Consider the following 14755-nt stretch of genomic DNA (forward strand, 5'->3'; position numbering starts at 1 on the left):
AGGGTGATGAAGATTGAGATGGTGGTCCACAGCCCATCCAGCTCCCCATCCTGGTCCTCGGCACAGCTGTCGTCCAGGAGCAGCTCTGGACAGGAAGGGGGTGGTCAGTGCCATGCCTGCCCCAGGGGTGATTCCCTGGGGGACAGTCACAGCCCTCTGCTACCTCAGGCACCAGCCTCAGCACCCCCGGCTCTCCAGCTGGGGTCTGGTCGGTGGGGGACCCCCTCTCTCTCTGCTCTGCCCTGTGCTGGGACCCTCCTGGGGGAAGGCGCCCTGACCGGCACATGTCCTCTTCCCCCGGGGGCCAGGTCCAGAGGGTGGGGGGGGTCAGCAGAGCCCAGGGAAGGGCTGGTCGGTGTCGGGGAGTGTCCGAGAGGAGGAGTGGGTGGGAGCATCAGGACAAGCTGGGTGTGGGGCGTTGTGGATGTTGGGAGCGGGTGCAGGTGCCCTGGGGCGGGGGGGGGGACAGTCGGTGTGGTCAGTGTGTGGATGAGCTGCTGAGAAGCCGATGGGCGCTGGAGGGGTGTGGATCGGGCTGGAGTCCACGGTGAGGGTTCCCAAGACCGGCTCTGGTCTGGGCCCATGCAGGTTGTCCCGTGTGAGGCCTGTGTGTAAGGCCTGTGTGTGTACGTGCATGCCCGTGTGTGCGTACACATGTGTGTCTACATGTGTGTACGCATGAGCCTGCATGCACGTGCGCGCGCAGTGCTTGTGTGCACACACGGGTGTACATGTGTGCACGTGCACACGCGTGCAAGCATGCCGCAGTGCAGGTAGGCACATGCGCGTGGCTGTGTGCACGCACATGTGTGTATGCGTGCGTGTGTGCGTGTGTGATTGCGTGTGTGCGAAGATGGGGCTGCTCCGTGGGACGGGCTTGTTTTCAGTGGGTCTGGACTCAGCGTCCAGGTGGGCATCTGGGATGGTCCCTTCCATGGGAGCTCAGGGCCGCCTGCCTCTGCCCCTTTGGGGCTCGAGGTTGAGTGTCCCCACGAGTGGACAGGCCTGGCCCCAGGCAGGACTCCCACACCTGGGAGAGGGCGGAGCCTGTTTGTGGAGTGCCTGAGGGCAAAGGAGGGCCTGTCCCCACACCCGGGTGAGGCACGGCCTCTGTGTTGGCACAGAGCAAGCACGCAGAGTCTCAGGCGGCCCGGGGGGCCCAGGGCAGGAGGACAGGCCAGCGTCCCCCACAACTTGGGCTGGTACAGAAGTGGGAAAGAGTGTGAGCTCGCTTCCCTGAGGGATCCGGAGGGGCTTCTGCGATCCCTGACCACGCCCTGCAGCCCCGGGCAGCTCCTGGTTGCAGGGACGGCCCGGAGTGGCGGCCACCTCTGGCAAAGTCCCCTCTCCTGCCTCAGGCGACTCCCGGCCACATGCTGTAGGCAGCCTGTGCAGGCCTGCCCACTCGGAGTCCAGGCCCCCGTGGGACCCGCTCTCCCCCGCCAGCGGTGTCCCCTTGGCCCCGGAGCCGGGCTGTCCCTGGGGCCCAGAGACCCAGGTGTCCTGAGCTCTACCTCGGAAAGAACCATGACAGCGTCGCCGGGTCCCAGGGCGGTGCTGGGTGCTTTATTTCATGCAGGGGCGCCTGCCCGGGAGGTATGTACAGAGGGGTGGGGGCTCCGGCGTCCTCGTGGGACCCCAAGAGGCTGCGGGTGGGGGCTTGCTGGGGGCCGGGCGTGTTGCTCATTTACCCGGAGACTGGGAGATGGACTTCTGTGCGTGATGGTTGTGTAGGGCTTCGTGCAGCACCGCACACGTGAAGACTTCTCCCCGCTGCCAGCGCGCCTTGTCCACCGAGAGCTTGCTGTAGAGGAAGTAGCTGCCGTCCGCATCCAGCTGGGGCGGGGTCGTTCGGACGCTGGCCTCTGGGAACTGCTGGCCGTTGCTCTGCCACTCCACATCGATGTCAGGTGGGTAGAAGTCTTTGACCAGGCAGGTCACACTGACGGTGTTCTTACTCAGCTCGTCCCGGGGCGGGGGCATGACATACACACTGGGCTGATGGGGCTCCCCTGTGGGGTCAGAGGTCGGCACCGATGGTCACTCGGAGGGTGGAGGGCTGCGCTTGGTCTGCAAGACCCTCCCCGCACCCAGCCACCCTGCTGCTCACCTCTGGCCTTGGAGATGGTCCTCTCAATGGCAGCCGGGAGAGCTTTGTTGTTGACCTTGCACTTGAAGACCTTCCCCTCGAGCCAGTCCTGGTGCTGGATGGGGAGGACACTGACCACACGGAAGGTGCTGTTGAACTGCCGCTCACGCGGACTTGTCTTGGCCGTGTGCACCTCCTGGTCGTCCACGAACCAGCTGATCTGGACCTCATGGTCTTCTTGGGCCAGGTCCACCACCACGCACGTGACCTCGGGGGTGTGGGCCATCCTGAGGATGGCCCTGGGTTTCGGGGGGAAGATGAAGACCGTGGGTCCTCCCAGCATGTAAGAGCCTGGTGAGGGAGACAGAGCGCAGGGTCAGATCGTGGGTGGGCTTCCTCTTGGACATCCGTTGCCCTCACCAGACCGGCTTGGGGTGGAAAACAAGGTCCCGCGGACTCACCTTGGCATGAGGATTCTTCATTCAAGCACGCACAGCTCGTGCTCACTGCAGAGAGAGCAGACTGGGCATTACTGGGTGTCTGGGCTGGGCACGGGCGGTGGGTGTAGGGGACGGCCCGGTCTTGGACGGTTCCCAGACCAGGGACAGGAGTGGGGGGTAAGCCACTGGACGCCAACACCCAGAGGATCTCCTCCCTGAATTGGGAGGCTGCAGGTGGGGCAGACAGTGGTGCCTCCCGTGTGCCCTGGGGTCCAGGCTGGCCAGGTGACCTGGCCTGTGTCCCAGTGGACACCCTCCCTGAGGCCCGTCCTCTCACCTCTCTTGTCCACCTTGGTGTTACTGGCTGGGTGGGCCACAGTGCAGGTGAAGGTGTCACTAATCCCCAAGCTGGAGGGCACGGTCACCATGCTGCTGAGCGAGTAGAGCCCCGAGGACTGCAGGACGGACGGGAAGGTGTGCACACCGCTGGTCAAGGAGCCGGAGTTCCAGGACACAGTGACAGGCTCAGGGAAGTAGCCGGACACCAGGCAGGCCAGGGCCACTGTGGATCCGGGGGTGGCCCCGCAGCTGGGGGCCAGTGGGAATACCGATGGGGCCGTGGTGGAAGCTACAAGAGAGGAGGTTGTGTGACCACCAGGGTCTCACCCCTGCGACGGTCAGGGCAGGACAGCAGGTGCCCAGGTCCGGGGCGTCCGGGGCCCAGCACCCATGTGCTTCCTGGACGTCTGCAGACCGGCCAGTGGCCTAGCTCTCTGCGGCCACAGGTGCTGGACTCATCAGCCTGGTCGGGCTGGGTGACCGCTGGGTCAGGGTCTCCTGGGCCTCTGGCCCTGGGTCCCCCCTCAGGCTTCCTCTGCGTGTCCGGCCTGACCAAGCCTGTCTGAGCCCTGACCTGTGGCCCCTGCTCGCAGCTGGCTCCTGCTGGCCCCCTGAGCCCACTGCCCTGCTGTCCCCACCTGAGTGTGCCTTGGACCAGCGGAAACGTCCACCCACTGCCCCTGCCCCTCCAGGCCCCACGTCTTCTGGGTCAGCTCTGCAGCCCAAGCAGCCGGGCGCCGGGCCCCGTCCCTGCCCCGAACCCACCGGACCCTCCTCCTGCCTCCGTGGCGTGGCCTCCCGAGTTCACTGAGGGCCCGCCCGGCCAGTGTCCCCGGCCTGGGCCATCCCCGCTCTGGGGCCTGTCCAGCTCCGCGCTCTCCACGGAGCCCCTCAGCGGACATTTTCCCGAGCCTGTTGCCCCTCAGCATGGAGGGGAGCCTTGCGCTGCCCTGGCTGCCCTGTCCTGCGTGGGAGCAGCACCTCGGGGCATCTCAGAGCCCTGGTCCCAGCCAGGCCTCTCCCCTCTGGCCCTGGGTCCCCTCCCGCCACACCCCAGGCTGGCTGCCCTGCGTCAAGCTCCGGTCAGGCCCCGTGCCCTCTCCTCCACTGGGTCCGCTGCCCCGGGCCTCGCCACCGGCTGTGACACGTCCACCTCTTTGGTCCTCGTCCCCACGAGCCTCCGGAACAGGGCTCGCACCCCTGGACCAAAGAACGGGTTCCCCTCGTCCCCTCAAAGGGGGCCACCCCTGGGCCCTCCGCCCCAGAGACCTTCCCACCCTGGCCATAGTTTCCACCCTACCTTGTCCACCGGGCCCCAGATGCCAGGCCACTGTCCCCGAGGGCAGGGATGCTCGCCAGGCTCTTGCCCTCAGGGTCTCTGTATGTTGCTGCTGATGGTGCCCAGCAGCCCCAGAGCTCCGGCCAGTGAGTCCTGCCTTTGTCCCCGGGGCGCCTGGGGCAGCTCCTGTCCCTCCGGCCCCACCCGCCCTGCTGACCTGCACAAGCTCTGCCTGCTCCCCTGAGCCCGTGGGACAGCCGCCTGCCCCTCCTGCTGCCCCCCTGCCCCTGTTCACCTGCACAAGCTCTGCCTGCTCCCCTTGGCCCACGGGGCACTCCCCTGCCCCTCCTGCTCTCCCCTGCCCCCGCTGACCTGGACAAGCTCTGCCTGCTCCCCTTGGCCCACGGGGCACTCCCCTGCCCCTCCTGCTCTCCCCCTGCCCCCGCTGACCTGGACAAGCTCTGCCTGCTCCCCTGAGCCCCCGGGACACCCCCCTGCTCCTCCTGCTCTCCCCCTGCCCCCGCTGACCTGGACAAGCTCTGCCTGCTCCCCTGAGCCCCCGGGACACCCCCCTGCTCCTCCTGCTCTCCCCCTGCCCCCGCTGACCTGGACAAGCTCTGCCTGCTCCCCTGAGCCCCCGGGACACCCCCCTGCTCCTCCTGCTCTCCCCCTGCCCCCGCTGACCTGGACAAGCTCTGCCTGCTCCCCTGAGCCCCCGGGACACCCCCCTGCCCCTCCTGCTCTCCCCCTGCCCCTGCTCACCTGCACAAGCTATGCCAGCTCATCTGGGCTCCCCGCGCAACCAACTGTCCCTCCTGCTCTCCCCCTGCCCCTGCTGACCTGGAGAAGCTCTGCCTGCTCCCCTGAGTCCCCGGGGCACCCCCCTGACCCTCCCACTCCCCCCGGCCCTGCTGACCTGCACAAGCTCTGCCTGCTCCCCTGAGCCCGTGGGACAGCCACCTGCCCCATCTGCTGCCCCCCTGCCCCTGCTCACCTGCACACTCTGCCAGCTCCCCTGGGCTCCCGGGACACCCCCCTGCCCCTCCTGCTCTCCCCCTGCCCCCGCTGACCTGCACAAGCTCTGCCAGCTCCCCTGGGCTCCCCGGGCAACCAACTGTCCCTCCTGCTCTCCCCCTGCCCCTGCTGACCTGCAGAAGCTCTGCCTGCTCCCCTGAGCCCCCGGGGCACCCCCTGACCCTCCCGCTCCCCCCCCGCCCCTGCTCACCTGCATAAGGTCTGCCAGCTCGCCTGAGCCCCTGGGGCAACCCCTGCCCCTCCTGCTCTCCCCCTGCCTCTGTTCACCTGCACAAGCTATGCCAGCTCACCTGGGTTCCCGGGGCAACCAACTGCCCCTCCCGCTCCCCCCCCGCCCCTGCTCACCTGCACACTCTGCCAGCTCCCCTGGGCCCCCGGGGCAGCCCCCCTGCCCCTTCTGCTCCCCCTGCCCCTGCTCACCTGCACAAGCTCTGCCGGCTCCCCTGAGCCCCCGACACCCCCCTGCCCCTCCAGCTCTCCCCCTGCCCCCGCTGACCTGGACAAGCTCTGCCTGCTCCCATGAGCCCCTGGGACAGCTGCCTGCCCCTCCTGCTCTCCCCCTGCCCCTGCCACCTGCACAAGCTCTGCCTGCTCCCCTGAGCCCCCCGGGCACCCCCCTGTCCCTCCCGCTCCCCCCCGCCCCTGCTCACCTGCATAAGCTCTGCCAGCTCGCCTGAGCCCCTGGGACAGCTGCCTGCCCCTCCTGCTCTCCCCCTGCCCCTCTAACCTGCACAAGCTCTATCTGCTCCTGAGAGCCCCGGGGGCAACCCCCTGCCCCTCCGGCTCCCACCCCTGCCCCTGCTCACCTGCACAAGCTCTGCCTGCTCCCCTGAGCCCCCGGGGCACCCCCTGCCCCTCCTGCTCCCCCCCATCCCTACTGACCTGCACAACTCTGCCTATTCCCATGAGCTCACGGGACACCCCCCTGGCCCTCCTGCTCTCATCCCGCCCATGCTGACCGGCACAAGCTCTGCCTGCTCCCCTGAGCCCCTGGGACAGCTGCCTGCCCCTCCTGCTCTCCCCCTGCCCCTGCCACCTGCACAAGCTATGCCAGCTCCCCTAGGCCCCGGGGGCACTCCCCTGCCCCTCCTGCTCTCCCCCTGCCCCTGCTGACCTGCACAAGCTATGCCAGCCCCCCTGAGCCCCCGGGGGCACCCCCCTGCTCCTCCTGCTCTCCCCCTACCCCTGCCACCTACGTGAGCTCTGCCTGCTCCCCTTGGCCCACGGGGCACCCCCCTGACCCTCCTGATCCCCCTCTGCCCCTGCTCACCTGCACAAGCTCTGCCTGCTCCCCTGAGCCCCTGGGACACCCCCCTGCCCCTCCCGCTCCCCCACCCCTGCCCCTGCTGACCTGCACAAACCCTGCCTGCTCCCCTGAGCCCCTGGGACAGCTGCCTGCCCCTCCTGCTCTCCCCCTGCCCCTCTAACCTGCACAAGCTCTATCTGCTCCTGAGAGCCCCGGGGGCAACCCCCTGCCCCTCCGGCTCCCACCCCTGCCCCTGCTGACCTGCACAAGCTCTGCCTGCTCCCCTGAGTCCCCGGGGCACCCCTCTGCCCCTCCTGCTCTCCCCCTGCCCCTGCTGATCTGGACAAGCTCTGCCTGCTCCCCTGAGCCCGTGGGACAGCCGCCTGCCCCTCCTGCTGCCCCCCTGCCCCTGTTCACCTGCACAAGCTCTGCCTGCTCCCATGAGCCCCCGGGCCACCCCCCTGCCCCTCCCGCTCCCCCACCCCTGCCCCTACTGACCTGCACAAGCTCTGCCAGCTCCCCTGGGCCCCCGGGGCAGCCCCCCTGCCTCTCGGGCTCTCCTCCTGCCCCTGCTCACCTGCACAAGCTCTGCCTGCTCGCCTGAGCCCCCGGGCCACCCCCCTGCCTCTCCTGCTCTCCCCCTGCCCCTGCTCACCTGCACAAGCTCCGACGGTTCCCCTGAGTCCCTGGGCCACCTCCTGCTTCTGTCACCATCCCAGTTCCTGCTCAGCTGTAGCTGCTGTGCCACTGGCCCGTGGACTCATCGACCACAGCAGCCTTCTGCCCCACGCGCCCTGTGATCTCTCCCCCAGGTCTGGAGCACAGTCCCAGACTTCTGTGTCCCTAGGGCTGCCCCTGCCCCTGCTGCCTGTCCCAGACCCTTACCCCGGGTTTGGCCTCTGACCCTCAGCCCCTGGGCTCGTGGAGCACGTTGAGCTCCCTGCTCAGCCCCTGTGCTGCTGCCCGGGCCTCAGCACATGGGAGCCATGGCAGCCCTACCCCCTTGTCCTGCTCTCACCTGCTGGCCATCTGAGGCCGCCCAGGGCCCCGTGGACAACACCTCCGACCCTGCCCTGGGACTTGGCTGGCTCCCTTGGGTGGTCAGGACCGCCTGGAGCCTCTTCCTCCCTGGGGCTGAGCCAGCCCCTCCCCCCCCGCCCCGTGTCCTCCCCTCAGACCCCTCTGTCCATCCTTGCATCGGTCCTGCTGTGACTCAAGATGGCTCAGCCGGGCTCCCAGTACAGGTGGTGAACGGCAACCCTCAGGCCTCTGCCCACCTCCCGTCACCATCCTTGAAGGTGCCGGTCCTGGCGCCCCTTTGTCTGCGTCTGGTGCGTCCAGCAGCGTTGGCGTGGGTGTTCCCTTCCCGTGCCCCTCTCGTCCCTGCCCGGGGTTGGGCCATGGGCCGTGGGCAGCCTGCCTGCCCCCTGCCTTGCCCTGTGCTGGCTCAGCTGCTCCTGCCTCCCCTGGGGTCCCGAGGGCGCGGTCTCTCCTCCGCTCCTGCGGCCCGTTCTGGTGTCGCCACTCACGCCCTCTGCCCTTGCTCCGTGCAGACCCCACTCACCACGGCCGGAGCTGTGCGAGCGGCCGCCCTGCAGCCACGCTCATGCCTGCACCTGCCTCCTCCTTGCCGCGGCCCCAGGCACACGCTCGTCCTTGTGGCTGAGCTCGGTGCCCACGGCCCTGCTTCCTAGCTTCCAGGCGGCCCTGGGAAGACTCAGAACAGGATCGAAACTGAGGGGCATGGCTTGTTTCCTGAAGTTCCCTTTTCTTCTGGGTGGTTTCTGTCTCAGAGGAGCCGGGGGCCTCCAGACCTGGCCGAAGCTGCTGCAGGTGGGTGTGTGGGAGGGGGGTGTGGTGGGTGCCTGGGGGCCCAAGGGAGAGCACAGGACCCCCACCCCTCCCGGCGCGTGCTCCCCTCGCTCTCTGCCTCCTGCAGGGAAATGCCTGCTGCCTGCTCCCGGGCAGACCAGCATAACCTGCTCTCCGCTGAGCCCTGAGGTGCCCCTAGCCCTGGCGGGCTCCTCCTCGTGCCCCCGCGAGTGTCGTCACCGACTGTCCCACGCATACCTGCAGACCAGCCTCACACTTGTCTTGTCCACACGGCACGATGCCCCCCACCTAGAGTGTCGTCCTCCTCTTCCATCCGTGCCGACAGCTCAGAAGAATCGGATGTCGAGTGTGCGTTTGGAGGGCAGCGTGTCTGAAGGCCGCCGTGTCCCGGGTCCCCACACCCAGCGGAAACCGTGTCAGCAACCTCCTCGGGTCTCACTGTGACCCCGGAAGCAGAGCTGGGAGGCCCATGGGAGGGTGTGCCCCCACCCCGAAGGCTGTGCCCTGGGAGCCTGTGCGGGGAGCGCCCGTGCCCATCGGAAGAGCGTGGCCATCGAGTCCCCTGGGCCTGCCCTGTGGCCCCGTCCCGGGCTGTCCGCACAGAGTGAACGAGACTTTTAGATTCTCTAGGAGAGGGAGGGATAGAGCTCCCCGAGGGCATGTCAGGACGCAGCCCGGGACACTTCCCTGCAGCTGTGAAGAACGCACTGGCCTATGCACCTCCGTCCCTCCTGCAAATGCTCTCGAGACTGTGGGTCGGCACACAGGCCGGAATCGGGAGATTTCCTGTCCAGGAAGGCTGGCGGGAGGTGCGTGCTGGGCATGTGAGGAGGGATGTGTCCCTTCGGGCACCTCATTCACTAGGCAGGTGCACAGTGGGGGCTTTGGTCAGGCTTCGGGAGGCCAAGCCCGTGTACCATCACGCCGATGGAGAGAGAAGTCTGCTGTGGCCTCCCCTGCACGTCCGCCGCCGGGGTTTTGTCTCTCCTCAGGGCTGACGGGGCGGAATCGGCACGTGGGACGTGTTTGGCGTGAAGGTGCCTCCAGCCCCCGCCCACCTGCACCCCTGCTGCCCTCAGGCCCGTCCCTGAGGAGCCGCCCGGCCGTCAGCCCCTGCGGGCACGTGCGGACGCCAGTCTGGTCGGCGTGTGCTGAGTCGGGGCCAGCCGCAGGCTTCACACCGCCGCGTCCCCCTGTACGTGCAGGAAGCACATTTACAGGGAGGGGAGATGAGGTGTTCCCGGGGCTGGGGGAGGGGGCGAAGAAGGGACAGGGGAGCAGAGGGGATCTTCTGCGGAAGGGAGCTTCGTCGGCGGGCGGCGAGGTGGGGAGCACACGCACAGCGTCCTCCCGGCGGGGCTGCCCGGAGCGGCACCACGGACAGTGCCCCGCAGGCCTGCGGCTGGGAGCCGGCTCGCCGGGACTTCACAGGTGCTGAGCCCAGTGCGACCTGTGGCCTTGAGTCCCTGTGATCGGCTGCTGACACCGGGTCGTCCTTTGTAACAAGCGTAGCGTGCAAGCAAGCTACGCGTCATGGCGGAACCTGGAACACGGAGCGGCTCCGGGTGTGTACAAACGCTCCCTTCCGCTCTCGTTATGTCTAAACCTAGTGGGAAAGGACACTGTCTTCCAGTCATAAGAGAAGGAAGTCACGGGGATGACGGCACTGTGACGGCGGTGTGGGGGACGGGTGCGGCCTGCACCCGCGAGGGGAGCGTGAGTCATGCGGAGACTGCTGTAGCTTCGTGACATCACCAGGGAGTCAGGAAAGAGATCTGACACGCACTTTGTTCTGACTGACGGGAGGGCACCTTCCACGGGTCAGGGGCTGTGCCCGGCCTGACCCCACACCGTCCTCCTGTGAGGAGCGCCCCTGGGCTCGTGGCCCCGTCCCTCCCAGCCCTGCCCCCACCATCGTGGGGCTTCTCCTCTCCGTCCGTGCCCCTCCTCCTCAGCCTCTTGTGGGACACCCGCCGTCACACCCCGGGCCTGGCCCATCTCATCCGAAGTGCCTTAACGTCAGCCACACCTGCAAAGACCCGTTCTCCGAACAAGGTGGCATTCACAGGTTCCAGGAATTAGGCCGTGGACGTGGCTTTCGGGGGCCAGCACTCGGCCGACCGTGCTGGGTTCGTGACAGCAGGAGAGAAAGAGGGACCGAGGGGCCCCGAGAAGGCCCTTTCCTGCCGGGGGGCCATGAAGGCAGCGTCCCTGGCGCCGTCCACCCCGAGGCCTGCTCTCGGGCTGTGCGCCCCGTGTGCTGGGCCTCCACGGGCCCTCCTGACCGGTGACCAGCGCAGCGGCCTCCCTGGCTCGGGCTGCGTGCACTCCGCCGGGTGCGATGGCCTCTGGCTCTCGCGGTCGGTGTGAGCCCGGCCCTTGTCCTCATGCTGGGGTCCATGGGGCAGGTCTTCTGATCGGGGGCACCAGAGAAGGAAGAGACTCAGCTCTGCCCTTGGGGGACCCTCGGTCCAGGAGACGGGAGGGAGGCGCCTAGGCCTGGGCTCCCGAGAACCTTGCAGGAGGGTGTGGGTCTCGTCGGCGCAGAACGGACAAAGCTCTCCTAGAATTTTATTCTATTGTGCACCTGCGTATCTGTCATCTCTCCACCTGTCCGTCCACCCGTGATTCTGCCCATCCACCGTCCGTCCCCACCCCTCTCTGTCCGTCTGTGTATCTACCGTCCATCCCTGCCCCCACCCACGTACCCGCCCATCGCGCTCTCTGACTCTCTCTCGAGCCGCCTATGTGTACTTTTGGGCCGTATCCAGTGTCCGGCTCCAGAACTTTCCTCCCCCCTCGCCACGACTCCACAGGGGTCTGGGCCATGCGGGGAGGATAGAGGGCCTGTTCCTGCCTGACTCCCTTTTTAACAATTTTAAGGGAAAAGGGAAGGTGCTCCTGGAGGCCCGGGGGGCAGCTGCTGGGACCCGCGCGGGCCCCGGAGGCGGCATTTAGGGCGGCGTTTCTCCCATCAAGAGGTACAGATCGTCGCGACCGAGGACATTCCAGGAGGCTCCAGACCATCTCCCGCGTTTAGTCCGAGCGAGGCCGCGTGGCTCCGACGTCACGGGGACGTGTCTGGATGTCTGCGAGTTTCCTGCAGGTCGCGCGCGGCCGGAGCAGACGTAGAGGGTGTGCTGGGGGCAAAGACGGAGCCGCTGGTCTAAGGTCGGGTCACGGCCCTGTGAGCTCGGTCGCCGTTAGAGCAGAGCCTGGCTGGGCGCTCGGGATGGCCGTACCGCGGGCGTCTCCTTCTCTGGACCAGTGTGGGGCGGGTCTCCTGAGAGCACGTGTGTGCGCACGCGTGTGTGCATGTGAGTGCGTGTGTGCGTGGGCGTGAGCAAGACTGGAATGTGGGCTCTAGGGCTATGTGAGACCCCCACACAGGTGGGTGATTGGTGGGCCTGGGCTTGGGCCCTGGCTCTGACCCTCAGCCTCCAGCCCTGGGACGGGACCAGCAGCCTGTCTCGGGGTGCGGGTCAGCTCTGCCGTCCAGCCCAGTCCCACCGTGTTCGGCTCAGCACAGCTCAGCTCAGCTGGGACCAGCCTGGGGGGAGGGGAGCTCGGCCTCAGTGTCCTGACCAGAAACGGGGTGGGAACCCCCGGGGGCCTCAGCAGCCCTGGGAGTTCCTCTTTTTTTAAGTTCTTGGGAAGTGTGTCAGCAACGTCAGGGTTGAAATGAGCCCCTGTGCCGTGGACGCAGTGGGCTCCTCTCCGTGGCCTCTCGTGTGCTCGCTCCCCCGACGCCACGGCTAACTCGCCGTGCCGCACACAGCGTGGTGGTCACCGGGATGCCCCAGGAAGGGAGGGGGCGCCGGGCGCCATCCCCGCTGTCCCCGAGGCAGCCCTGCGAGGAAAGGGTCGTGGCTGCTTTGGGCACGAGAAGCCGCAGCCTGCGTGGCCTCGTGCCCGAGGTGTGGATGCAGGGGTCCTTGTGGCACGTTCCCTTGTTCCTGTGTCCCACTGCCTGGAGGAGTGGGCTGGGGGTGAGTGTGCGGGGCCGTGAGCCCCCGGCCCGCCCTGGGCGTCCTGCCGGCAGGGGCCTCCCGCATCGTCCTCACGCTCCTTCCCGAGCCCGTGTCGTGCCGCCGCGTCTCTTACTGGGGCTGCGGGCGGGTGGTGTGTCCAGGGAGGGCCGGCGGGGACTGTGGGCGGGCTGGGCCCACCGTGCGGTTGGCCGGCGGCTCCGCCAGACGTGTGTCTTGTGTCTGTGTCTGGTGCAGCCGGGGTGGGCTGTGTCATGGATCTGTGGGTGTCGCCACGGCCGTGGGGACCACGGAGTGGCATCGGATTCTGGTCCTTTGGGGCGGCCGTGCACTGTCGAGACACCAGTGATGTGTGTGCGGGTGTGGTGGGGTGGGCTAGGCCTCACCCTCACACTGCGGGCATGTCCTGTGTGTCCCCGGAACCCCCCGGAAGGGCCGAGCGCCCACGTCGGGGAGGCCACGATGGGGGGCCCTCCCAGCGCGCGCTCCCGCCGGCCCCGCTCCCAGCGTGCCCTCCTGCGAGGCCTCGTGCGGCCGTTTGGAGCGGGAGACGCCGGGAACCCACCCTCTGGGCCCAGCGTGCCGAGGGCCGGCACTGCCCGTGCGGGGAGGCTGTGTGGAGGTCGCCTCCGTCCGGTGTGGTGCCCTCGGGGGACACTCAGGCTCATTTAGAAGACGTGGAGATGCCGCGGCGTGGTTGGGCCGGACACGCCTGGACGGGAGGCCTGGGGGAGACGGGGCCTAGCCCGACCTCCCTGCCCCCCCAGGGCAGCCTGTCCCAGCCTGTCCTGCCCCACCCTTGGCGCTGGGTCAGGTGCTGCGTGGGAGGCAGAGGGCGAGCGCCCGGTTCTTGGAAGGGCCCACGGTTCTGAGAGAAACCACAGGGCGGGCAGAGCCCCACCCTGCAGCCTGCTGCCCCCGCGGGCCCAGGCCAGGTGTGGCCAGTCCGTGCAGCCTGCACACAGGGGAGCATGCCGGGCCTGGCCTCCGTGGCAGCCCCGGCCCACCCTGGCGACCCCCTTCTCCTTCTTCCCCGGCTGGGGGCTGGGGCCGCCGTGCCCAGCCGGTCTCCGGGCTCTGTGCCGAAGACACGGGACGAACCGTGCGGCTGCTGCTGCTGGGCCCGGTCGGCAGCCCAGCCGCCCTTGGGGTCCTGCGGTCTTGGAGGACAATGATCTCATCTCCTCCTGGGTCCCACCGCGGCAGCTGAGCTCTGAGCTCACGTGTCCGTGCTGACCCCGCACTGCCCCTCTCTGGGGCTGTGGCCCTGCCCTGCCTCCAGCATCACCCTGGCTCGTCCCCCTTGTGTCCGAGAGCAGGCCTGGCTGCCCCACCCAGCAGTCACTGTGCCCTCAGCCTCTGGGGCTCTGGCGTCACACCTTCCTGCCTGTAGAGGTGCCGAGCGTGGCCCCACGATGCTGCTCCTGTATTCACTGGCCTGGGGCCGCTCTGCACCTGGACGTGCTGCTTCTCAGCTGTGCCCGTGTGTGCGTGGGAGCCCGTGTGTGCGTGGGAGCCTCTGTGTGTGTGTCAGCAGCCGGAACCTCTGTGCTTTGGCCTCCTGGCTGGTGTTCCCGTTGGGTCCTCCTTAGTTTCCTCTACAGGTGCCCAGTCGAGGGATCAGCCAAGGGTTTGAGGAGCGCTTACGTGCAGATTTTGGGGTTTACCCTTAGTGGCTTCCTCCAAGATGCAGTGTGGACCGTGGACAGTGCACGAGCATTTGGGTCAGAAGACATGGTGCACACCCCGGCACCCTCCCCGCAGGCAGGGGCCGAGGCCCTCGAGGCTGCAGTTTCTTCCAGGTAAGACAGTGACCGTGGCCCCACCTCTCGCATTGTGAGCACGGAGCGAGGGGAGGTCCGAGTGACCGTCAGGCTCCCACGCTCACCCAGCCAGACAGCATCCTACCTGTGCAGGGAAATCAGTGCACTTCAGGGAGAGGACGTGGTCCTCCATAATGTGGGTGGGCCTCATCCAAGCAGTCGAGGGACTGAAGAACAAAGCCCGAGGTTTCCCGGGGAGGAAGGAGCTCTGCCCCGAGACGGCAGTGTTAGCTCCTGCCTGAGATTCCAGGCTGCTGGGCGGCCCAGCAGGTTCCCGATGTGCTGGTCGACGCCCACAGGCAACGAGCCAGTTCCTGGGACGGAGTCCCTCTATGTCTATGTGTCTGCCTCTAGCTTAGTTCAGCTGTACTTGTAGGGTTGTGTCTCTATGTCTTACCTCTCATCTCCTTCCTCACGGTTCTGATACTCTGGGTCTCTATCTCCTACCTGTCTTCTGTCTCCTCCTGGTTCTGATACTCTGGGTCTCTTTCTCTCTCTCTCTTTTTTTTAATGTTTTAAAAATTTATTTATTTGTTAGAGAGAGAGCGAGAGAGCACAGGCAGACAGAGTGGTAGGCCGAGGCAGAGGGAGAAGCAGGCTCCCCGCCGAGCAAGGAGCCCAACGTGGGACTCGATCCCAGGACGCTGGGATCATGACCTGAGCCGAAGGCAGCCGCTTAACC

At 67.5% G+C, this 14755-nt stretch overlaps 2 gene segments (V, D, J or C); both read right to left on the reverse strand.

Annotated features, from left to right (window-relative positions):
• LOC308346153 (Ig alpha-1 chain C region-like) overlaps window positions 1-14755 on the reverse strand; it is a 121406-nt gene that overhangs the window by 27977 nt on the left and 78674 nt on the right.
• Window positions 1538-8377, reverse strand: LOC308345842 (immunoglobulin gamma-1 heavy chain-like). The segment is given in 5 exons: window positions 7993-8377; window positions 2867-3157; window positions 2551-2595; window positions 2111-2440; window positions 1538-2012 (listed from the first exon to the last, which is right to left on the reverse strand).

Source organism: Martes martes (genome assembly GCF_963455335.1).
Source record: "Martes martes genome assembly, chromosome: 7".
NCBI classification, from domain to species: Eukaryota; Metazoa; Chordata; class Mammalia; order Carnivora; family Mustelidae; genus Martes; species Martes martes.